The 25,549-nt window shown below is 39.5% G+C and overlaps 1 pseudogene; it reads right to left on the bottom strand.

The window, feature by feature from the left end:
• Positions 1–4,925: 4,925 nt before the first annotated feature.
• The window catches only part of LOC137865362 (kinesin-like protein KIF27), a 70,647-nt pseudogene continuing 50,023 nt past the window's right edge, over positions 4,926–25,549 (bottom strand).

The following is a 25,549-nucleotide window of genomic DNA, read 5'->3' as shown; positions in this document are numbered from 1 at the left end:
CACTGCCTGATTCATGGCAATCCATCAGCAGTATCCAGAAGCGTTCCAGCTGCTGTGCTACTAGGTGAGCAGCAGTCTCCAAGGGGCAATCACGGACTTCTTGCTGTGGCTCGGACACGGCACTTTCAAGTCCACCCTGGCTTGGCCATGTCCTCTTGCTACGTCCCCACCTACATTACAGTTCTGCTTAGAAGCCGAAGCACGGTGCTGAAGTAGTTCCACTCCTTCCATTTGCAATGATTGAGTTTGTCTAGCCAAGTGGTTTCTGTCCATAGAACACAAGAAAGAGGTTTTGCTTAGAAACAACGCAAGGAGGACTTCTTTTCCACATGGGCAAGGAATAGTCACGCTTTTCTAATAGAGACTCCAGTGGAAGAGAGAATGACAGATCATTCCGAGAGCTTTGAAATATCCCTTGGGGATGCTTAGTGCAGAGGACCAGAGGAAAGCTGTCCAAAGGACACCAGAGAATCACTCTGAATTACTTCCTCACAGACACATGTCCTTACTATGTCTGATATGGCTTCATGTCTGATATGGCTTCAGCTGGTTTCAGGGTTCTTGTTCACCTAAAACCTAAATTCGGAGTTGTAAATGAAGATGGAAAGATTGACAAATGTATAAATCACTGATGGGGAAAAAAAAAAAAAAAAAGAAAAAAAAGTGCTTTGAGAACTTTGGCCATTAGCCCTGGAAAGCATCAAAGTACTGTCCTCTGAAGCAAATGCCTTCTTCTCTTGATACCTAAAGAGGTAAATCAATCCAATGTTGTAACATTAGAAAAGCAAACACTAAACACAAGCAAAGGAGAAGAACACAAGTAAGCAATTGCAATGCCTATGGGGCTATTGCAGGGTTAGGCAAAGAACTATTGTACCATGAAATCTTGGGATAGAAGAAATATTATGTGCATTTTTTACTGTTTCATTTGTTGAGCTAATTTAGAAGTGGATATAAAATTGTTTTCTTTTTTTTTTTTTTCCTCTTGAGTTCACTCCTTTTTATAGGATTTCATAATAGAATAGATATATTCTAAATAAAAAAAAAAAAAAGATTCCAAGCAGGTAATCATATTCACAATTATTTTTTCAATCCAGAAACAATAGCAAGGATGAGCTGAAAAGTATTTCTATGCCATTAGAGTGTCAAGGTGTGTCCCATACGTTAGTAACAGTCAGAGGATTCATTTTGGAGAACAAAAGATATCTTGAAAGAAGTAAAGACAGAAGTAAATATGCATGCATGTACATCTCTCTCTCTCTACAGAAACCTAAGAAACTCGTATGCAGGTTAGCTTCTTGCGCTCTCTTCTCAAAGTTCTAGTGAATACAGCATCAGTGTGTGTTCCAAACATTACCCTCAGTCCAGCACGGATACACACGAGAGGTCAGTCTGCAGGTTGCGCAGGCCAAGAAACTGCTCTGGCTTGATGGGAAGAGCCAAGGCAGAAGTTGCTGTCAGAGAAAAGATGCTGTCAAAGCGTGTCACGTCCATGCTAGAGCCTCTCTCCCACCATCTAGCTCTACTGCATCTAGATGCATCTATACTAGAGTGTCGCTACTTAGCCAGTCTGGGGGATCTTAGGAGCCTTCTGAAGACCCAGAGGAGGGGCTCTTTGTCCTTTCTGTTTTAACAGCCAGTGAAAACTCTTACCATTTGACACAGAGTGGCTGAAAAACACAAAGTGGACTTGCAATCTTCACAGCTTCGAAGCAAGTGGAGATTGTGGAGGTTGTGGAGTAACCAAGGAAACTGTTGATCTAGAAGCAGCCTACAGATTGTGTTTAGCCAGGGCCTTGTATTGCCCTTCTGGCTGATCTGCCAGCAATTCAAGAAAGTCTCCCTGGCAAGCCAGCCCTGGAGTCACCCAAAACTTGGTGAAACCCATGAGATTAGAAAGGAGACAGTTGCACTCCATAAACTGCAGGTTTCTGTGCTTTTTGCTTGCTTGCTTGCTTGCTTGTTTTCCAGGCTGAATTGGATTAGCTGGACAAGTTGGCAGCTGCCTACAGACAAATACCTTATCAGGAGTCTAAACTACGGGATTGCTCTAACTGAGAACAATGAATTGGACTTGACGTCCTTAGGAAGTCTTTCCAGCTACGCTTTCTACCACTACAGAAATGCACCTGATTCTTTCACAAAGCTTACGGGTGCTGACTGCAAATAGTCCTCATCATTCTCCATTGCCTTCCTCATCTCCATTCTCTTTTGGCCCGTGAAGCTTTTCCGAGCAGAGATGAAGATCAGCTCTAATACGCAGTCTGGGATTCTGCAAAGGAAAAGAAGAATCCTCCTGAAAACTCTTTGCAACCTCACCCGCCATCCCCAAAGCAAAGAAGAGCAAAAGAACACCGCTTGATCACAGCAAGCATCAACTCGAGCATAGGTCTCCTGCAAGTGTAGCGGGGTTCAACAGCTGCCAAACAAGCTTAAGGAGCACACCCAGAATCAAGTCCATCAAACCGTGTCTTCAAACAGGTGCTTGAAAGAGTTAGGTTTTCTTAGGCGTGAGGAATGAAAAAGAAAGCAAGAACTGACAACTTACCAGCACACAGTTTCCCTCGAGCTTGCTTGGCTTCATTCCGCACCTGAGGCTGGGCTCCCAAGCAGGATTGAGCAGCATTGTGCAGAAATACCAAAGCCTCCCCAGCTGTGCTGGATCTTCAGCCCCAAGGGCTTTGGCTCTGTTGCCTCCTCAGCAACATGGGCAATTGCCCAGGCAAGCCGGTGTCCAGCAGCTCGACTCAGGAAGCGCAGCCCCCCCTTGCCACCGCTTGCCACTCACACCAGGAGCCCCCGCGGTGGTGGCAGCCGTTGCGCGGCGCTTGGTGCAGTGCGGTGCGGTGTGGGCAGAGGGCTGCGGGCTCCTTCTCCTCGGGGGCGGCTCTGCCATGGGGCGTCCACCGCGGGGCTGCTGAGGCGGCGGGGGGCTCCATGGGGGAGCGGAGGGCAATGTGCGCTGGGGCTGGGACGGGCCTGGGGCTGGGGCACCGCGCCGCCGCCGCCATGCCAAGCGGCACTCCTGGCATCTGTGCTGCAGAGCCAGCCAGTGTGATGCCTTGGCGTTTGTGACTTCACAGAATCACAGAATGTCTACGTTGGAAGAGACCTCAAGACCATCGAGTGCCAAACAAAGGCAACTCTGCATTTCCTTCTTAAACACCCGGTTTCTTCAGAAAAACAAAACAAAACAAAACAAAAGAAAAACAAAACAAAAAACACAGAACTTCATCCCTCACACGGGATTCCTGAAGTGAGCCTGCAGGGGCTGCCAAAGGCAGCAGCTCCTCAAGCACTGCTCCCACACGGCTCCCTACCACGGGCTCCATCCATCCCCCAGGAGCAAACTTGGTCAAACTAAGCCCCTTTGGAGATATTGTATGGCAGGCCTTACCAAATGCCGGACAAAGGAGAAGATCTAACCCATTTAGGAAACCAATATTTGCAACAACATCTTACAGTTTGGTGCAAGCAACTAGAACAAATCAATGTTTTAGGCACTAGACCTTTTATTTGCCTCCCAAGGGGAAGGATGCACTTTAATCAATATTAGTTGCTGTATGTGTGTAAATGAGGCAGGAGGAATTGAGACTGAGCACGAAAACATTTGAGGAAAGACTACGGTAATAAGGTGATTAGTCTAAGGTGATTACGTAAGGTAATTCAAGATGACACCTCCTGGGGTTTTCGAGAATTATGCAACAAAATAACCTTTTGGTTACCCAACTTTTCTTGGCTTAAGCAATCGTTTAGAGGAATCCTGATCTTCTTTTTAAGAGTAGTAGTCTTGACTTGTGTAGTGGTACAATGTGCATTTTGGTGCTGTATGAAGGACTAGATTATGATACCTGGAAGTGTAACTGAAACAAGCACCAAGTCAAAACTGGTAAGAATTTAATGAAAACTTTTAATCAAGAAGGATTGTAATAAGCCAAAGAATTTGCTTAGGCTCAAGAAAAGGGGGGACTTGAGACAGGGAACAAGATAAAGACTGGTGATTCCTAGGTCTGAGCTAGCACCATTGTATGTTAAGGACCCGAAAGACGAGGAAGTAAAAGACTGTGTCTTTTACTTTCCGCTGGCTCTTTGCTTGTAATACAAGCTTCACCATTCTAACTTGCAATTTAGGCAATCTTAAAACAACTGAACCATGACAGTAAAATATGAAATTCTTCGTATTTTCAAAAGTAGTCTGCAATTTCATTAGCAGAACACACAAAACATAGTCTTTGAATGTGACTTTAATGTACACAGGGATTTTTGTTATTTTTAAAGCTCATCACTTTTTTATTACATTGTATTATGCCCCAAAATATATTCAGAGGAAAGATAACTAAAGGTAATTATACAAAAATACTGAGCGCTTCTTACAAACGTTACAAACATATGGATTTGAAAAAGTTAGAAATTCACAGGGACATTCACCCTTCTACATTTCGCTACAGTTTGGCTGCGATGGATGTTTCTTCACAGCAAAACATGTCCTGGACTACATGCTTCTTTGTGTATTAGACACAGAATAATCTTCCCCATGCTCATTTACAGTCCAACCTGTGCAATATTCATGTTCACACCGCCACAGCATACTTTCGAGTAATGAACCTCTAGGCTTATTATCCTGCCTGGAGAGCTAAACCTCAATTCACTCTGGTAGCAACAGATGCATATGTGACCAGCATCTACGTGTTACAAAGACATGGCACTACCTCAAGTGTGACGAAATAGAACCATCAATTAAGAGGAAGAATGAGTCACGCTGAGCCTTAAGACGAAACACGGGGCCAAGAAGGCTGCACTGTGCGTGTGAAGTGGTGGTGGTGGCAGTGTGAGGTGTAAGACAACCAAGATAATGACAATGATTAAACCATTTTTGCTTCTACACTAGAACTACTTCATTTTAAGTTTGAGTTGTGGTTAGTAGGACCTGGAACAATCAAAAAAACTTTTCATAGTTGTTTGTTGGTCCTTTTTTTTTTTTTTTTTTTTTTGGTCAAAGCATAGATCACATTAGGAAGCTTATCTTCTTACTACAAATATCTAGGTCTTTTAACCTTAATAAAGAATGATTTTAGTTAACTGGAAGTATGGACCTCCTCATTGACAATCTTCCAAGAAATAACTTCTATGAAATCAAGTGCTGGCAGCAAAATCAAGTTGATTGTTTAAAATACTGGCATCTAAAAGCATAGCATATTACACATTTGTTAATTATAATGCCATTCAGAGTCTTTCAGATCATAAAATACCGTTTTCTCAACCACAACAGTGTGAGACTGTAGCTTCTGAAATTATGCTCGAATCCACAGAAAACCAAACACGAATTTAGAACAGTGTTATACCACTGCCTCTATTACAAACTGATGTTGTCTCTCCTTTGCAAGTGTGGGGAGATGTAGTACCTTCCTGGATAAGAGTTAGTTCAGTAAAAATATGAGTTTTATGTCTATCTGATATACTTCTGTCTGTTTGCTACCCCTCAAATGATCTACTGACAAACACAAAAGCATTTTAAGATCATGTACTTACATTTAGTAGGTGCCATTAGTTGATGGGGTGACTCTCCAAAAAAGCCCTTCAATTTCTTCTTCAGCTCTCTGCTGGTTTTCTCTAGAATAAAAGAAGTCTTTTTCCAGTTGCTGGACTTTTACTTCATACTCTTTCAAGGTTTCTGCAATACCTTCACCATCTTGTTCTAGGGCAAGTAAAACTAGTATGAGAATCAAATCTTCACTTCACTTCTCTGTGCCAAAATCAAGATGCCCAGCTAGAGAATGTCCTGTATTTTGCTGACACTCTGCTTTCAGGGTGTACATTTAAACTAGTATGACAGAGGATCAAAAAGCCCATGCCAACCCCAATTCTCCATTTTAATAGGAGCATTTAGAGGATAAAGATCAATGGGATTGCTATCTTTCACCTTTCCAATGTCAACAAATTGAATATAAAAATGTGACAATTCTGACCGTTTTTTAAAAATGGTCAGCTTTTTTCTTTTATACAAGCACCTTGTGTCTGTTCATCAGCATCCTACACGACATCAGAATTAGTAACAGCCAAAATGTTATCTTTCTACCTCATATCTTCTTTTTTCTTTCATATGAAACACAGTATTTCTCAACAGTGACTAAAGATAATATCTGCTGTACAATTCCCCTTGGAAAACAAACAAGCACCCTTGAAATGATGCAGTATCAACTGTAGTTTTTTCTCATGTTCTCTGTGTTGTAGCGTCAGCTGCCTGTCACACTGCAACTTGATGTGCTCAAGTGCAGATTCCAATTACGTATTATATTTTCCTGGTCTATGACCTTCATCTCCTGTTCTTCAGTCTGCAGTTGTAATTTACGTTCAGACTCTCGCAGGCCAACAATCTAAGACAATCTAATACACTTCTATCAAACCATTTCAACAAATGCTTTTACAGTTCTGCTTAATAGATGAATGGATACAAAAGCAATTGTCTGTATAAGCTGTAAGCTTATACTGGAAACAGATTTGCCTGCTGACACGAGTTCACACTTCAGAATTGAGCTCTGTAGATTTTGATCACATGGACTAGTGGATTTTTTAATGCCCTGTGCAGAACTTAAACTGATACAAGAGTTTTTTTCCTGTTTCTGGAAAACTGCCAATTTGTGTACCACAGACAACTTGTTCACAAAATCACCCAAGGTTCACCCATGGGCAAAGAGAGACACCAAGTCCTAATGCATTTCTTTTTTATGTTTCCAGGTGTCATTACGATTCTTCAGTATATGGTGGTAAGCGCTTGTTTGCAGAAAGATTTTATAATGGATTTGGAAAAAAGAAATACTATCCTGAGGTTAATAAAGACTGCAGGTGGGAAGAATTTCAATATGACACCACTGTTTAAATATGTTGCTACTTGAGAAGTTAGCAGCATAAAGCAGTGGAAAGGAGCAAGGAAATTTCCAGAGTTGCAACACCTTTTAAGCTAATGACACCAAAACAAGATACAAACAAGTAATAGAAAAGCATCCTTTTTTATGTTGATGTCAAGATGCAAAATATCCAAATTAACAACAGATGTGAGTAACCTAAGCAGGCTTTCAAGGAAAGTGGATTAAATTGACTTTACTTCTTGACACTATTTCATTTAACTATTTAGCGCAATAACAGGTAATAGGCTAAAATATTGATCATTAGCCAAAGCAAACCTTGTTAAAGTATTTGAAGAGGATAGCTCTGAGCTCATCAGCAGACAAGGAAACTAGTTTTCCTATTGCATTATCCTCACTCTGTGAAAGGATCTGTGAAGAGGATCTAAGCAAGTACTGGCGACTCTGAATACTTTCATTCTTGTAATTAATAGCAGCCTCCAGGGCTTCAATTCCTTCTTCCAGCTGCAAAAGGACATGTTCTTCCTACACAGAAACACAGGAGTGAGATTGTAAAAAAAGTACAAAACAAACCTTTGTGTGCATAAGACATTAACTTCATTCTCAAAGGTGAATCTAAATTGAAGAGCAAGACTAACTAGTAGTAGTACAGAGAATGGAATGGGAAAAATAAGAGGAAGAGTACAAATCTAGAACCTGCTTGGAGCAAGCAGGAAATGTCTTGATATCCCTTCCACAGACCAGAGTTCAAACAAATGGTTCATCACCACAAAAGCCTACATTCTATTCTTCCTCCATTTTCCCCTCCCCACAATTTGATGACTTCTATTACTTTTTCAGTTGAACTAGTTTTCTAATTAGCGATTAATGAACCAATCAGATCTGTAAGCAGTTTGGTGACCATTATCTGTGCAGGAAGGTGGCAGAAATTCATGCCCTGAAGTATTGCAGAAGATTCTGTGGAGTGAAGCAAATAGGATTCTTTCTGGCATGCTATCAGCTCAGTAATAGGCCCCAACTGCTGCTTCTCAAGACCTAAAACAAAACTGTGTATTTGACATCAATTTATTCAATCTTCAACTTAATTATACTGATCAATTCAAGTGTGTAACATCCATAATATGGCTTATTTTCATTGTAACTATATGGAGGCCTTCAGGTGAGGTTTGGTCTTTCACAAAAGCCTATGAAAAAAAAAATCAAGGGACATCACTATTAGAGTACTTCACCTTGTTCTATGTCCTGATAGGAAAATAGCTGCCTAAGATAAATTGATGGACATCCTGTTTCATTATTTCTAATTATAGAATTGTTAGGCCAGCGACATTTGTCCGGACTCTAGCTAAAGTAAGTAAGTTCCTCTGAAAGTATATGTTGTTCCCTGTTATGGAAGTAGTGCCATTATAGCAGTACTTTCATGTCGGCTGTTAACAAAAACACCCAACCTCAGTTCCTTGATTCTCTACTGTCTAATACTGGGAGACATTTTAGGTCATGATTGGAATACTTTATTATACAACATTGCCTAAAACTTTGATGTATCTCAGAGATAGTTACTTACTTCAGCTGACAACACTTTTCAGTTACCCTCTTTCAGTTTCTCATCCACACTATTTCTTCTCCTGAGTAGCTGATCCCTTTCCTTCTGAAGAACCTGAATTTTTTCCAGAATGTCTGTCTTATCTTCAGTAGTGCTGTCCTGAAGCTGCATACCTTTATCACACAATTCCTGGTCCAGCATACTTAAGCGAGTAGACAATTTCATACTATCTTTGTTTAAAGCCTTTAAAAAAAAAAAAAAGAGAGAGAGAGAGAGAGAGAGAAAGAAATAAGAGGAAGAATGAAAGAAACCGTAAGTATAAAACTCCTTCCCCATAAACATGTACATGAGACTGTCGCATCCTAAAGTGGAAGACCTGTCTACTTCTTGTAAAGGGACGCCATTTAGGCTAAGTAGACAGCTACCATAAAATTTACTATTTAATCAAAAGATGAAAGAAAACAAAGAAAAGCAATGTGCAGTTTTCTACATATCTTACATGAGTTAGTCATTACGGTGACAATGACACTTCAATTTCTGTTTCTCAGTAGCCAAAGTAAATAATACAGAATGTTTCTCTGCCATGTTCTCTACTTTGCAGGCACTGAGCAATTTTTTAGATATCGTTATTTAATGTGCTGCAATAACAGAACTTTGGAAGTCAGATTTTGTTTTGTTGTTAGAATTTCGGGGATATCATGTAAATAAAGGTTATTACATTCTATTATTCATGTTTAAAATGTTCATTTGATCAAGCCACACAATAATGTAATGGCAGCGCTAGAGATACAAGTTGCATGGCTTAAACCTCTTCTGTTATCCGGCTGCCCTCCTCCCATAGTCTTTTCAGGCAGCTCTACAATTGTGTTAAATTTCTTTCTTTCTTTCTTTTTTTTATTTCTTAAATCACCTGGCTAGATCTCAGTTTCTTGATTTCTAGGAGGCTCTTCTCTTGCAATAATGCTTCTTTTTTAGCTACAATGGCTTCTCTTTTCTTTAAATCTTCTTCTAGTTCCGCTAACTGTTGGTGCTGTTGCAGAATTCTTTCCATTTCTTCATCCAGCCATTTCTTTTGCTCTTCTAACTTCTACAATTTAAACAGAGATCCAGAGAGCATTAACGAGGACTATTTGGGTCAGAATTTTATGACTATGTTTTTCCTCTTTTAGAGTAACTGATAAAACGTGAGAAATCAACATTTCAATTCTTAACATTAAGTGTTCAACAGAATCCTGATTCAGGATAATACAGAAATAGGACTGACTTAAGGAGAGGCTCAGCAATGTTATATTACTACATCTTATGCAAACAATTTTATCAGATGCTTTTAAGGAAATGTATTATTTTCCTAAAAACAGTTATAGAAATAGATGTCATATATAGAATGACAACAACTAAGTTTGAAAGGTACCACAAGAAATCAGCTAGCCCATCCTCATTGCATGATTCTTGCCCAAGACCAAGATTTGTGGAAAAACACATCGTGATGAGAAACTCTGATGCTGAAAGAAAGAAAAAATGGGAGTTCTGATCCTGCTAGCAGAGTCTATTATAAGTCTCTTCTGAAGCAATGGTTTATCAGTGGGCATATTGCTGGTATGGCTAAGAAGTTGCTTTTATTTCATTTTTTAAATTGATTTTCACCTCTAAAGACTTTGGTTAACTCATGAAACTCTCATGTTCCAATGTCTAGTTCTGAAATCATGCAGGTAGCACTGTTGCACAGGAAACCTACTATTCTAACACTGTCATGAACAACCAAAACCATAGCCATTTGTCATATTTGTCAGATGGGAAAAGAAATAAACAAACAAACCATGCAACATTTATAACAGAGCTCATCAGAATCACCTTCAAACCTACCAGACAACCAAACTCGTTGAATTTCCAGCTATCTGCATTACTACCTTTGACAAGTCATAGAAAAAACAAAGACATTACAGCCCTCTCCTTTCGTTCATTCAAAACCAGTTAAAGAGCTTCTTGACTTGTCTCAGTTTTTGCTACAACAAAAAAATAACAATTTAAAAAAAAAACAGGGGAGGGAGGACGGAATACTCTTCTTCCAAACGCTTTACAAAGATGACACGGGGTGAATAAAGACACCTTTCTTTTCAGTGTCCACACAGATTTGGAATAGATTAGCTACCTCTGATTTCTGTAAAGTCCACACCGAGTTATTTTTCTTCTTTTTAAATGCAGCAATCTCTCTGTCTTTAAGAATCTTCTGTTGCTGTTCCATCTTAAGCTGAAGTTCCTCTAAACAAAAACAAACAAACAAAACTCTTTCTGCCTCAGTCAGTGTGTTTTTCAAACACATTTAATGACAGAATCTACACAATCATGAAATCAGAAATATTGAACTAATTTACATGCAAAATTGCAACTCAGGGCTAGACATCACATAATAACATTCAAAAAAATAGCTGAAGAGAAAGGAAGAATGAAGATTTCTGTGAAAATACTTATACACAATTTCTTCAGTGTCAAGTAAGCAATTACTTAAAAGGACAAAATCTGGTAGTATAGTACATTGCCTTTGGGAAAACAAAGGTCAAACTGGTTGATCTTATTCTTTGTCATAAGGAAACAGAAAGAATCCTACTTTAATTTGTAGCTGGTCCCGCTGAAGCTCTGCTTCTAGTTGCTTCTTTTTTTTCACTCTCCTCACGCAGTCTTTTCTCTAGCAGGGTCTGCTGATGCTTCATCTGAGCCACGTTCTGCTCAAGTTCTATTGCTCGTTTTTCACTTTGGTTAGATAGAGAAGTCAGATTCTTAGTGTCTTGCTTCTTCTTCTGTAAGGCCTGAATGTTCACGGAAAATTTCAGCTTAACAACAGGAAAACTTAAAACTAAAACCCGACTCAGGTTAATTCTCTATTTCACTGAGTTAGGACAGTGAGCAAGACTTGCTACATTTTGCCACAACAATCACACATTATCTCTAAGGTCTCTGAGCCTTCGTAAAATCATCAAAGACAGAACTATCTAACTACTTAGTTGTTAAATAGTAGTGGGTATAACTGTGTGAAGGTTCTCATTGGCTACTTCAATCCAACTAGCTTCAATTGTGTGAAGCTGGTGAGAGTTTCACAATCAGAGTGTACGGATTTCAAAGGTGATGCTGAGACAGGAATTTGCAAATCCTAATGGTCATATTGGAAATACCTGCACTTTCAGCTTAGCTGCATCCATCTTCTTTCGGAACTCTCTTTGCAGCTTGGCTTTCTCAGCTCCTTATTCTCCAGCTCCTGAAGCTGCTTTTGAGTTTCGGCCAGTTCCATTTTGGCCTGCTGGGATTCTTGTTCCGGTTTAGTTATCTTCAAAGAATATTGCCTGCTTACACACTCTGCATCCTTACCTTAAAGACATCATATCCAAATAGTTTTAAAACAGCAAGCTAATAATTTGCAATGTATCACTTAAACCTGTAATTGAATCGTTACTTACTTCATCCTGATTAAACCAAAAATTTCTGAGACATTTTCCAAACCTAAACAAACAGCTCCCTTATAACACTGAAATATAGATGAACAAAGGAATCTTAAATCTGAACTCTTCATAAATCATCTGATGTCACCAAAGAAAGTAACACCTGAGTGCCACATCAAGTGAAAATTTTCTGCCTACTGCAGTCCTTGACAAAATAGCTTGCCTGTATTATTATGTTTTTTGTTGTTTGTTTGTATGTTTGTTTCTTTGTTCCCCAGAAGAATATGCTACATATTTCTCAGCTTTCAACTTGGTAATCAGCAAAAAACTCTCGATTGTGTTTCTACTGATTTGCCCTGTTCGGGCAATCTGATTTGCTCTGTTTGGGATTCCGTGAGTACTGTTACTGGGGGCGCACAATGTTTCTCAATGCCAAAAGACTGCCTCAGGAGAATATGTACACACTAGAAGAGTGTGATTGAAACAGGTAAGCACAGATCTTTAGGGTCATCACAATGATAAGTTTCTGGCAAGCATATATATATCAGGACAGGTGTGTAATGATATAGGCTAACAGGGACACTGACCTTTTCCCTCATCCACTTCTGACTCCTGCTTCTCTACTGCTATGATGGCAATGCAAGCATTCCCAGCACAGTGTCGTATCTTCTCTCCTATCCCAGACACTGGGTGACAAACACATGTCCATGAAGAGATCAGTTGCACTAAGCATACATGAAAAATTACACTATAGGTGGACAAACACAATAAGCTACAAAACACAAAAAAATATTTAACAAACAAATCTGCAGATCACAGCTGAGTAGGACACAATAAAAATTTGCAGCCTTCAATGCACTCATAGCAAGTAATTCATAGAAGTTAGGAAACTGTAAGTTACCAGAAGTATTCCCGCAGAAGAAAATTACCCAAAAACTAAGATATGCAGGTCTTCAGAAGTTTTGTGTCTTTTTTCTTGCTTATTTCTGAATGTCTTCATTTCAATTTTTCAGTCACTTACCTGTTCTTACTAATTCCTTAATAAGTTCTTCTTTCATTTTGATGTTAAGTGCAAGTTCTCCCATTTTTTGCTTGGCCTCAGTGAGTCTCAACTCTGAATTCTTTAACTTCTGCATGTTAAAAACATGACTTTTCTGGAGGCAGTCGATTTCTTCACCTTGAAAGAAAACAAAGCAATGTGGAAACCAAAAAAAAAAGGAATAAAAATGGAATAAAAGGAATACACTCTTTAGCCAAAAGACAGTGATCTGAAATATAGTATGTATAGAATTCTTACAGATGAAGCGAAAGAGCCAAAAGGAGAGAGTATTGCAAAGAGTCTTTTCCCTGCCATCTAAATACGGAAATGACAGCATGCATTAGCATTTAAAGAATGCTAATGAATGCTAATCTGAGAGAGAAAAAACATATTTAATTTAAGCATTTTCAGTGCATCTCTGATGAAATAATAGCATGTTTCCTTTTCTTGAACTAGTACTAGATTTGTAGGTCAAGTGCTTTCTCGCTAGTAAGTAGTACTCAAACATTAAGGTCACTGATGTCAATTTCAGAAAAGGGAAAAGGAAAATAATTAAAAAATAAATTTATGTTGAGCTATAATGAAAAAAGTATTTGTAGCAAATAAAGACATTTTGATGAGAAAAATAATTACATGTGATAAAGACATTATTGCATATTCTAGTACTATATCTAACACAATTTACTCTCATGACTTCCATTTTACCTGTGGCTGTATCAGTCTGTGGCACAGATTTGTCACATAAGCTGGACTTGTCAACTTGACATTTCATGTCACTTTGCTCAAAGGGAAAGCACAGAGAAGCCTGTTTTCGTGTCCATTTTTGGTTTATTGAATGCCTAAGAAAGAATGGAAAACATGATACATTCTAAACACAAAGGGATTTTTTTTTCTTTTAACTTTATATAAAGTACATGATATTAAAGAGAAGAGTGCCAAACTGAGAAAGCTTACATAAGCATTTGCACCTTCTTCTTCCCATGCTTGATCTTGTTGGATGATGTCCCCAAAACAAAGATCATGCAATCTTTATCGCATCAAAAAAACGTGGTTTTTAAACTAGTTTCATAATATGCCTAGTTGGTCCTGCAAATTTATTTTAAGTAGTATCACAAATGGCCTCACATTACAGTAGGATTAGGCAGTAATATTGTATTTGCTATATATTTATCTGTAACAAAAGTTAAAGAAAAAATTACCTAAATGAGAAAAAAAAAAATAAATTACTTTTGACTGTCTGTATTTTCTTTCTCTTCATCACTCTGATAGAGAGGTGGCAGTGAAGGACTTCATCTTGATCTTCTATGTAGCTCAGTATCATCTGGCTACGAGCACGGAATCCTGCCATCATCCGAGCCAGGGAAAAAGCAGGGGGACTGGTATACACCTGCCAAAAAGCACCAAAAAAACACTTGGAATAGTTCAGTAATTCTTTATTGATATTCCAATAGTATTTCAGTTTAAAAGTCTTTCACTACCTGACCTTGTATGCAGAATTGCAGGTGTTTAAATAATATTTCTGAGTACCTGTGTACCAGAAGGTTTTGCAAGAGAAGGTTCTGCTTAGAACACTTGTCCCAAGTGCAAAAGAAGGTACTGTTACCAACTTATTACCCAAAATGTTCAGTTTATCAGTACAGAATAATCATTCATTTTGGTAATGCTTCCTATCTGAACTGTTAAACATTGCACAAAAAGATCACTAAAGACTACAGCTTTATGACTGTGATAAATTCTGTGTTTTAAGTCAATTTGTATGGGGCTTTGAGCAACCTGATCTAGTGAAAGGTGTCTCTGTCCATGGCAGAGTTGGACTAGATGATTTTTAAAGGTCCCTTCAAACTCCAGCCATTCTGGGATTCAAAATGTAAGCCCATAGATTTTGGACAACTGGGACATAGCGTGTGTTGCAAGACATTCAAAAGTACTTTTTCAGTCTTCCATGCTAAAATGCTTCAAAGCTAAACAGCAGCTGACAATAGGTCACCATAATTTGTCACGCCAAACTGAATTATTGAACGATAACTGTTAAAAAAAATGTAATGCTTAGGTAGACCTTACCTTTCGTGTCTCTGTCCCTGAAGATGGGTAAAGCGAGTGTAGCAGACTCTTTGTGAGTGGGACACTGTATGGCCTTCTTGCAGATGCCGTAACAGCAGGCCCATCTCCACAAGCACTTGAGAAGTCCCAAGTTTTCACAACCATAAACTTCTCTAATTTTTCTTTTAGCTGATCAATAAGGATTTGCTGTTCCACCATTTTTTCATTCTCATATGAAAAAAACAAAAACAAAAACGGTTGCTGATCATCAGGTTTGCATCATACCTTTCTAAATTCATTATAAAGGTCAGTCTTCTTGTATATCATTCACTAACTCTAAATTCTTCTGCAGTGCACAGGCAAATTCTGCAACAAACTGAAAATTCTCTGGCATGACAGGTAGAATCTTACCTCTCCCCAAACTCCAATCATTTTTTTTGAGACATTTTTGTCTCTAAAGGACCTGTCCTATATAAATTATGTCAGCTAGATTTAGACATCTAGTGAGAAGTAGATGACATATTTACCAGCCCTTGCTTGCCTTATTTGTGTGTTCATGGATAAATAAAACGGTAATTCAAGAAAAATGTTCAAATGAAGCACATGGTCTGAGTTTAAAGAATGAAATGTACATACATGTAGGCTTCCTCTTCCTCTTGGAGTGGTCCAACTTGAAAGATTATTTTTATTAATTAACATTCATAAAATTGTACGTGACCCCAGGATCCCCTGTATCAACCGTTACTTTCTTTTCTACCCAGCCTCAAATTTGTCGGTAATGCTAGTTTGAAGAACTTACTTGCCTTTCCTACAGCAATCTCTGTGCATTGTTCAAAATTACATATCTTCACTGAACTGATTTATCCATAAGGCCAAGACCATACAATTTTCAGTCTTCTCTGTTCCTTTCAGAATACATCGAAAATCTTGCCCACCAACAGGAAATTTGAATAACAGCTAGAGATAGTTAACTAAAGTATGCATTCTCCTACTTTGAATCATATATTTTTTATTTATTCTTTTTTTCTCATCTTCTTAGACTGCAAGTCCTTTCCCCATACATAGACAATGCCCCACAAATTGACATTTTGTTGGAATACAATACATAATATTTCTGTGTCATACCAAAAAGAATATATATGTCAATACCATACATTTTATGATTGTGGAAGTAGTAATGGGCAACTCCACCTTACAACTTTTTTATTTTTTTAATCCCTATAAGACTCTGTCCCTTATGCCCTTGTACATACAACCCCATAGTGCATAACCTGTTACATAAATACATGGGTACAAACATTTACATGCTACTTTTACAGTTCTTATTCTGTCATGTATCATTGAAATGACACTTTCCTGTGCATACAACTTTAAGCCATTTGACACAAGCATTTGATTTGATTATTATACTGATTTTTCTGTTTTTAAGTAAAAGTGAGAGCTGCGATCTTTTGCCTACAGTACAACTGTTTCTGTTCATAACATCTGCCTCGTATCCTCCATAGGATACAATTATAAGCATAATCGTATATAAGCATCTATGTGTATTAGAAGCATGGATTGTTTTAGTCTAATAAGCTGACAATATGCAGTATGGGTTAAAAAGGGAAAACACACAAAAAAAGCCTATCCAGAAATGACAGAACAGAAAAAAAGTTACAGAGGGAAGGAAAAGATGGTGACCAGTGTACTTACCTTTCATTCATTGACTCTCCCCAAGCCATCAGCAAAGAAGAGGAAAAAGGAGGAAAAGGAGGAAAAGGAGAATAAGGAGGAAAAGGAGAATAAGGAAAAAAAAGGAGAAAAAGGAGAAGAGTACTAACTAGCCATGTTTATGCTGTTCTCTTTAAAAAAGGTCAGATCTATCATCCTATAAAGTCAGATCTATCAACTATCCTATATATGGTCTCCTGGATCTTGAAATGCTATTCACTTACTACCCATTACAATTTCATTAGCATATACAAGATCTAGAGAGGGAAGGAGGCAAGCAGTGTTTCCACTGTGTCACTCAGCTTCTTGTAATAGTAAACTCTCAGAATACTAGGATGAAATTCTGTCTTAAAAAGTCAAAAGTCAACAATACTTTACTCTCACACTGAATAAAGATATAACAAAGCATGTTTCTACACAGCCTTTCAATTAAAGCATTCTGTAGGAACTTGATGGTCTTTTTGAGATTCTAAACAATCTTTTAAAGCCTTTCAAGTCCTAAATCATGAATCGTCCTGAAACAACTTAGCAACAACACAGATCTGGAGGAAGGCAGGAAGCAAAGAGAGGGTGAATGAACCACTTAATATCATACAGGAAGGCTGTGGCACAGTTAGGCTGATACACAAACTTCAGGAATCACAGTACTGTGATTCACCCACTAGATGATCTCAGCTCATTAGGGAATACAGCTCTAATTCAAACAAGGTGCTTGTAAGACTGGTAGGTGTTTACATCCAAAAAAATTCTGAAGGATCTGTCTTGAAATCATGAGTACATTCCTATGGTGGACGGATGGTTTGATATAGATATATGTAATATATGCCAGAGGAAAAATACCTGTAATCTATGTCTTTCTTCAGCCTTCTTTAAAGATTCCAGTTGCTCTTCATTTTCCTGTATTAATGTCTTTATCTGATTCTGCAATATCTTCAATTCATGATCCTTCTGGCTGAATACTTCTTCATCCATAGCTAGAGCCTGCTAGATAATAAAAGGAAAATTCAGCCAGTGGAAAAGCAGGCATTGTTATTCTTGACGTTGGAAAATTAAATACATACATATATTTATTTGTTGTTCAAAGATGTGAGTGTAACTGCAAAGTTGTGACGTATATATGGCAAATTCTCCCACCATGGAATCACAGAACAGCTGAGGCTGGAAAGGACCTCTGGAGGTCACCTGGTTTAACCCCTGGCTCAAGCAAGGCCACCTTGAGCAGGTTGCCCAGGACCATGTCCAGGTGGCTTTTGCAGGTCTCAGAGGATGACTCCACTTCTTTGGGCAACTTGTTCCAGTGCACAGCCACGGCCACCACACAGTACACAAGTGCTTCCAGATGTTTGCCTAGAAGCTCTTGTGTTCCAGTATATGCCCACTGCCTTTTGTCCTGGCTGCACGTTCACTGCACCTTCCCTTCAGGTGTTTGTAAGACATTGCTAAAATCCCCCACTGAGCCTCCTCTTCTCCAAACTGAACAGTCCCATCTCTCTCAGCCTTTCCTCATTGGAGAGGTGCTCCAGTCCCTTAAGCATCTTTGTGGCCCTCTGCTGCACTTTTTCCATTATGTCCCTGAATCTCTTGCATGGGGGAGCCCGGAACTGAACAGAATCAAGCAGAATGCAGTAGAGAAGTTGGAAAGGACCTACAAAGATCATCAAGTCCAACTGGCTGACCACTTCAGGACTAACCTAAAGTTACAGCATGTTATTGCGGGCAGTGCCCAAACGCCTCCTGAATACTGACAGGCATGGGGCACCAAACAGCTCGCTAGGAAGCCGGTGCCAGTGTCTGACCATCCTCATGGTACAGAAATTTTCCCTGATGTCCAGCGTGAACTGGACATCCCCCACAGCTTTGTGCCATTCCCATGCATTCTTCCCTCAGTTACCAGCAGCACAGACCAGCACCTTCCCTCCTCAGCAAGTTGCTGAGAGCCATGAGGTCGCCTCTTGGCCTCCTATTCTTCAGACTGGACAACACAAGTGTTCTCAGTCTCTCCTCATAGGACCTGCCTTCCAGCCCTTCTACCAGCTTTGTTGCCTTCCTCTTCACACTTTCAATTATCTTCACATCCTTTTTTCAACTGGGGTGCCCCTGAGCACACGATACTCAAGGTGAGGCCACATCAATGCTAAATATGGTGGGAGAATCACCTCTTTTGACTGGCTGCCTATGCTGTGTATAACGCACCACAAAATACAGTTTGCAACTGCAACTGGACACACTACTCCAGCTGTGGCCTCACTGAGCGGAAGGATCACATCTGTTGACCTGTTAGTGACACTTTGCCTAGTGCAGCCAACAAAACCACTAGCCTTCTTAGGAGGAAGGGCACATGGCTGACTCATGTTCAACTTGGTGGCCACCAGGACGCCCAGCTCCTTTTCTGCAGGGCTGCTTTCCAGCAGGGTGGCCCCCGGCATGCACTAGTGCCTGCAGTTGTTCCTCTTCAGGTGCAGGACTCTGAACTTGCCCTTGCTGAACTTCATGAGGTTCTTGTCAGCCCACCTTTCTAGGCTGTCAAGGTCCCTGTGGCTATGGCAGCATGGCCCTCTGGGGAATCAGCTGCTCCCTTCAAAAGTGGTTTCCACCAGTCGTTTCTTTACTTCTGTTTCTCATCTATTGATTTTGTTTTGACAAGTTTCTTTCTCCCAAAGGAAATAATGGACCCATAACCAACACTACCTTACAAAGTGGGTATTTAAATCCAATTACTTTCTTCGGTGTGCTGTGAGATTTGGCTGTAAAATCTCAGCATCAATCATAATATTAATGCACTTCTCAAACAAAAAAATAAGGATGGCCCTCCTCATTTTTCATCTCAAAGAAGAGCCTAAAGATTAAAGAAATTATAATGTTATATTTTTTCAGATGTTTTTCTGGGTAAGTGATCCAATAGTGATTGAAGGTTACTTCCAAATGTAGTTGGCCTTCCAGAAAACCTTTAGGAGCGAAATGCAAAGTATAGACACACTATGTCTTACTATTCTAAAGACAGATACTTCTGTACAACTCTATCTTTTCTGTACAACCTATATCTTTCAAGTAAATACAACTCTTAAGAGCTGCTCAAGAGCCTTTATTGCCCTGTTTATTTTAGCATCTCCCTAACCATCTCCTCCGAGCTGTGGATGGCATGCTTACCTGGGTATCTTTCAGTTTTGTCGTGGTTTAACCCGGCCGGCAGCTAAACACCACGCAGCCGTTCGCTCACCCTCCCCCCTCCCTCTCCAGGACGGGGGAGAGAAATGGAAAGTGAAGCCCGTGAGTTGAGATAAAGACAGTTTAATAAGACAGGAAAATAATAATAACAATAATAACAATAATAATAATATGGTGATAATAGGGAAATAATAATAATATATACAAACAAGTGATGCACAATGCAATTGCTCACCACTCGCTGACCGATGCCCAGCCTAACCCCGAGCAGTCCGGCCCCCTCCCCCCCGGCTAGCCACCCCTATATATTGTTTAGCATGACGTCAGATGGTATGGAATACCCCTTTGGCTAGTTTGGGTCACCTGTCCTGGGTCTGTCCCCTCCCAGCTCTTACTGCACCCCCAGCCTGCCCGTTGGCAGGACAGAGCAAAAGGCTGAGATGTCCTTGGCTTAGTATAAGCACTGCTCTGCAACAATTAAAGCATCGGGGTGTTATCAGTACTCTTCTCATCCTAAGCCAAAACACCGCATTCCACCAGCTACTAGGAAGAAAATTAATTCTGTGCTAACTGAAACCAGGACATCTATCCACCCCTTATTCCATACCATTTATGTCATGCTCAGGTTACACTCTTTTCCATACATTCTAATTAGTCACCTATAGTAATCATGGTAGTGATAACATACAGTGTAATATACTAATTAACATGGTACAATTCAGTTCATGGGCTATTCTCACCCAGTATTAAGTCTCCTTGAGGTACACACCGCACCTCTCCGTTCTTTTGCATCACCCACCAAGTGTATCCAGCTCTTACCCAGCTCTTACACTGTTTTGAACCTGGGAAGCAGAGCTTTACAATAAGCCAGAGAAAAAAAATGAAGAATAAATAACAGAGCTGTAATTTAGGATGATGAGAACCAAGAAAAGCCAGAATTTGTGTATGCGATTGCGAGGTAACAATCTACAGGCTTACCAGAATTCAGTGTGAAAAATGAAAATAGGTTGATTTTATAAAATTCTAGCTTGTTGGAACTCTATCTCCTCCTCCTACAAGACAGACACATTAGCTTTCCTGATTTGTTCATAGGTACCTAAACAATCAACTTAGAAAGAAATACCTGGCAGTTCTTTAGTTCTCTCCTCAGCTGAAGAATTGTGATATGATGGGGCTCTTGCATGGTGCCAGTTCCAGTGTCAATTTGCTGCACGGTGAGAGCTTCCTGCTTTTTAAGCTAACATCATCATTCAAATCAACCAGGAATGGGAAGGCTTCGTCCAAACAGTTTCTGTAGCTGAAGCACTGAACTTGAAGCTGGGTGAGCTGTTCTTCTAGCAAACTGATTCAGGTTCTTTCTTGATTTAAGTCATGTCAACACTGATTACCAACTTGTTGGTTCTGCAAAGCTTCTCAGAGCAATCTGATTTCAAGTTCCATTTCATCAATCCGGTCTTGATCAGGGTTGTAGTTGACAACTGGTTTATTTCTAATGTTTTTGGCTCTGTTTGCATATTTGAGCGAATTTACAGATTCATCAAAGTCTGATGAGGATGGACTTATACATGTTATCATGACAGTCTTGGCGTTCCCTCCTAGGGAGTCTTTCAGAATGCGAGTGATTTTAGCATCCCTGTATGGAATATGTACGCTTTTCCTTTTTGGGTCTCCAAGAGCACTGATGACATTTCCCAAGGCCAACAAACCACTATTGATTTGAATTGATTCTTTGAATCCTTCACTGGTATTTCCAGTCTTTGTCACCCTCTCTGATCCTGCCAAATCCACAAAATGGAACTTTGAAGCAATCATCTGGACTGATTTCCAAGATGAATCCTGTGGATCACTATTTTTTTTGAGACTCTGCAGATTGTTTCTGACAAATACTGATAGTAAAAATGGCATGTGATCGACTAGAGTGTTCGTTCATTTGTGTTGTGCCTGCGTGACGAGCTGCATTGCCACTTTCCAACAGGCTCATCACTTCATCTGCACATTCTACTAGGAATTCCTTAGCACCAACAATCACTTCAAACACCAAAAGAAAATCAGAATAATTACATTAATTTTAAACTTTTCAGTAAAAGTTTACTGCAATTATGAAGAGTCAATCTATAAACACAAATCACAGAAGCATACCAGCCTGCATTATTATAAGGTCGTAGCACATAGCTAAATAAAATAAAACAGTATGTGGAAAGCATGAAGTACAACACATCTGAAACCTGCAGAAATAGAATATATGGGTGTATTTTGTCACACCATTTGAAACAGTATTGTAAACAGAATACACAGAATACACTTAGGTGTTTACACATCGTCTTATGCAATTTGCAACCTAGTGCTATCTAGAAAAAAAGTATGAGCAAACCTAGCTCAAAGCTTACTTTGTCAGTTAAAAAAAAAAAAAAGACAGAAATTTTGAAAGTTTGTAGTAAAAGTGACTCCCAGCCTATGTTAAGAACATAGTTCTTAGTGGAATGGAAGCAGATATTTACAGCATAAGTAGCTTAACAAATATAACTTTGAAGTGAGAAGCAAAGGCTTAATCTTAAAGCATTCATTCAACTGAATAATCATGCACAATTGTGTTTCTATGCTGAATTTGCAGAAACAGTAACAGTACTACCTTACCACCTGATGCTGCTTCTGGAGGAACATTGATATTGTTCATAGGAATCTCAAATGAAGGCTGCTTCAGATCAGCTAAACTGAATTGATATTTTGAAAACGTGACTTCGTCTAGTATTAGTCATCGGTAAGCTCTCTTTTCAAGAGATGGAAACAATAATTTGTGCACACAACAGAAATCAAATGCACAAAGTTCTAGAGCTGAAATCCTACCTGTATTTCCCTTTTCATCTTCTCAGATATGTAAATCTTTCACAGAGGTCTCCAACTCCAATAAATCTCAAAGTTCTTCCTCGTAAACCTCTATATAAGATACCTTCACTCGGAAATTGATGTTATGGTTTTCAGAAATATGCTGAAATAACTCCTGAATAGCCCGTGGGATTATGCCTTTTTCATCCTCTGAAAATGATGCTAAAATATAAACACAGATGTCACAGATACTTGCAGTCATTCTGTCACACAAATTACAAAGACTAAAACTAAAGAGAAGTCTACGAGGTTTATCACTCAATATAATAAGGAATAGGAAGAGCTCAGTTTTCCCAAGTTTTCATGTAAAGATTTGCTTTTCTGTTGATCAGAAATGCATGGAAATGATACAGAACTTTACTACTTTCTGCGGGTACGAGACTACAAGAAAATTAAATTAGTAAAAAATCACGCTAGAAGAAAAAAATATTTTGAACTTGCTAATGAATTAATGATAAAACTTCAAATCCTTTATGCAAAAAGAACGAATACATAATTTTCAGGGTTTCAAATTCAGAATCAAGGACCAAGAAAAATCCAGGTAGTCTTCTAATTCCTGCTACTCCACTTCTTCTCTCTTATTCAGCAGAACAGACAAACAAATTGTGACTTCTCGATACGGAAGGGAAGATAACCAGAGCTGGTGATACAGGATTTCAGGGAAAGTCAGAAAGCAAAATTGTATACATGCAGAAGCTGAAGAATTCTTCTGCGAACTAATACAGAAAAATAGTAGTTTCCAGTCTCAGGTGTTTGAGAAACACTGACTTGGAAATACCAAGTAAGTCGAATAGTAGAGTTTCAGATATCTGCCTTTAAAAAAGCAAAATTTGAATTCCACATAAAGTTCAACAAGGCCAATATGCAAGGTTCTGCACTTGTGCTGGAACAGTTCCAAGCACAACTACAGTCTGGACAGAAAACAGATTGAGAGCAGCCTTGAGGAGAAAGACCTGGCGGTGTTGGATGATGAGAATCTCCACCTGAGCCAGCAATGTGTGCTTCCAGCCCAGAAAGCCAACCATATCCTGGGCTGCATCAAAAGCAGCATGGCCAGCAGGGGGAGGGAAGTGATTGTCCCCCTCTGCTCTGCTGTCGTGAGACCCCACCTGGAGCTCTGGGTCCCCCAGCACGAGGACGTGGAAGTATTTGAGAGAGTCCAGGAGGGCCACAGGGATACTTAGAGAGATGGAGCACCTCTCTTACGAAGACAGGCTGAGGGAGTTGGAGTTGTGCAGCCTGGAGAAGAGGCTTTAGGCACAGCAGCCTGCCAGTGCCTAAAAGGGGCCTACAGGAAAGCTGGGGAGGGACTCTGGAGGGACTCTTTGGCAGGTGGTGTAATGATAGGACAAGGAGGAATGGCTTTCCAACTAAAAGAGGGTTGATTTGGATTAGATATTCAGAAGAAATTCTTTACTCAGAGGGTGGCAAGGCACTGGCACAGGTTGCCCAAAGAAGCAGTGGATGCCCCATCCCCGGGGGTGTTCAAGGCCAGGCTGGATGGGGCCCTGGGCAACCTGGTCTAGTGGGTGACATCTTTGCCCGTGGCGGGGGGTTGCAACTGGGTGGTCTTTAAGGTCCCTTCCAACCCAAACCATTCTAGGATTCTATTCCATGAAATTTATCTATGAAATCTCTTTGTCAGACTCTGAAAAAAGTCCAAGAGTGAGTTTGCTTCATACAATTACCTAAAGCAGATACTTTCTAAGTAGGATAAATGTAGCCAAAATTTCTAAAGCACTGTGTTTCAGAAAGTAGTGTAAGTTGCCTGTTAGAATAGAGAATGGGAAAGAGCACTTTAATTTTTTTTTATTTTTTTTTCTCTCATACTTTTGGTATAGCCTAACGGACACAGAATTTGTGTTTAGAACACAACCATCACATAAACTTTGGAATATATATGTCTTTTTTTGCTATACATTTTTTCATTATCTCTTAAAAATTCTCAAGCATCATCTGTTATGTATTAAATACTTAATTTGCAGAACTACATTGTTCACACACACACAAAAAAAGACTTTTTACAACGTACCAATGTGACCACCTCCAATGGTGTAAGTCTTCCCAGAACCTGTCTGTCCGTATGCAAATACTGTAGCATTATATCCCTCAGCCAAAGACACTAGAAGAGGTTTAATGCAAACTGGATAAACTTCTTCTTGGGTTGAGTTTTTGCCAAATACAACATCAAAAGTGAAGACACGGTCTTTCCCAATGATTATTTGTTGTGTATTTGGGACTAATCTCACGCATACTTGGTGGTTATGAAGTACTTCCTTGGAAAGCAGAGGTCTGACCCTTACTGCAACTTTAACCAGGATCTCCTCCATGCCGGCCTCCATCTCTGTGCTCCCCACTCGGTATTCAGGAAGTCATTACGAGATCTGTTACAATTCCTCTGTTCACCTCATTTGCAATTTTCTGCACCTAAGAAAAAATGTTCTCCGAGTTAAATAATAAAGAATTAACTCCCTGCTGAAACAGAATGTTGAAGAGTTTCCCAAAGAATACATAAGCATCATTACACCCTGGAAAGGAACTGTGATAAAAAAGCAGATATGTTAACAACTGTTAAACCAGTGCAGAAACTAATTTTGCTTCTATTACCTTCTAAGCTAGCAGACTTAACCTTTGGTCTGAAAGTGGTCAGACTTTCTGTTTGGATGTTATACTGCCGGATGAAGCAACAATATTGTAAGATCTTGTTAATGAACTCTTGATAAAGCATAGACTTACAATGAACCTTATTTTCTCACTGCTACAGTACCGATGCATAGGCAACAGAAATTATTCAAACAAAACCTTTTTATCCTGAATTTATACCTATAGACACACACGTGCTTGAAAGCCATCTTCTGCTTACAAGGGCCAAGTA

Source organism: Anas acuta, chromosome 16 (assembly GCF_963932015.1).
Source record: "Anas acuta chromosome 16, bAnaAcu1.1, whole genome shotgun sequence".
NCBI classification, from domain to species: Eukaryota; Metazoa; Chordata; class Aves; order Anseriformes; family Anatidae; genus Anas; species Anas acuta.
Note: the sequence above shows the minus strand (reverse complement) of the source record. Positions and strands in the feature narration are given on the sequence as shown.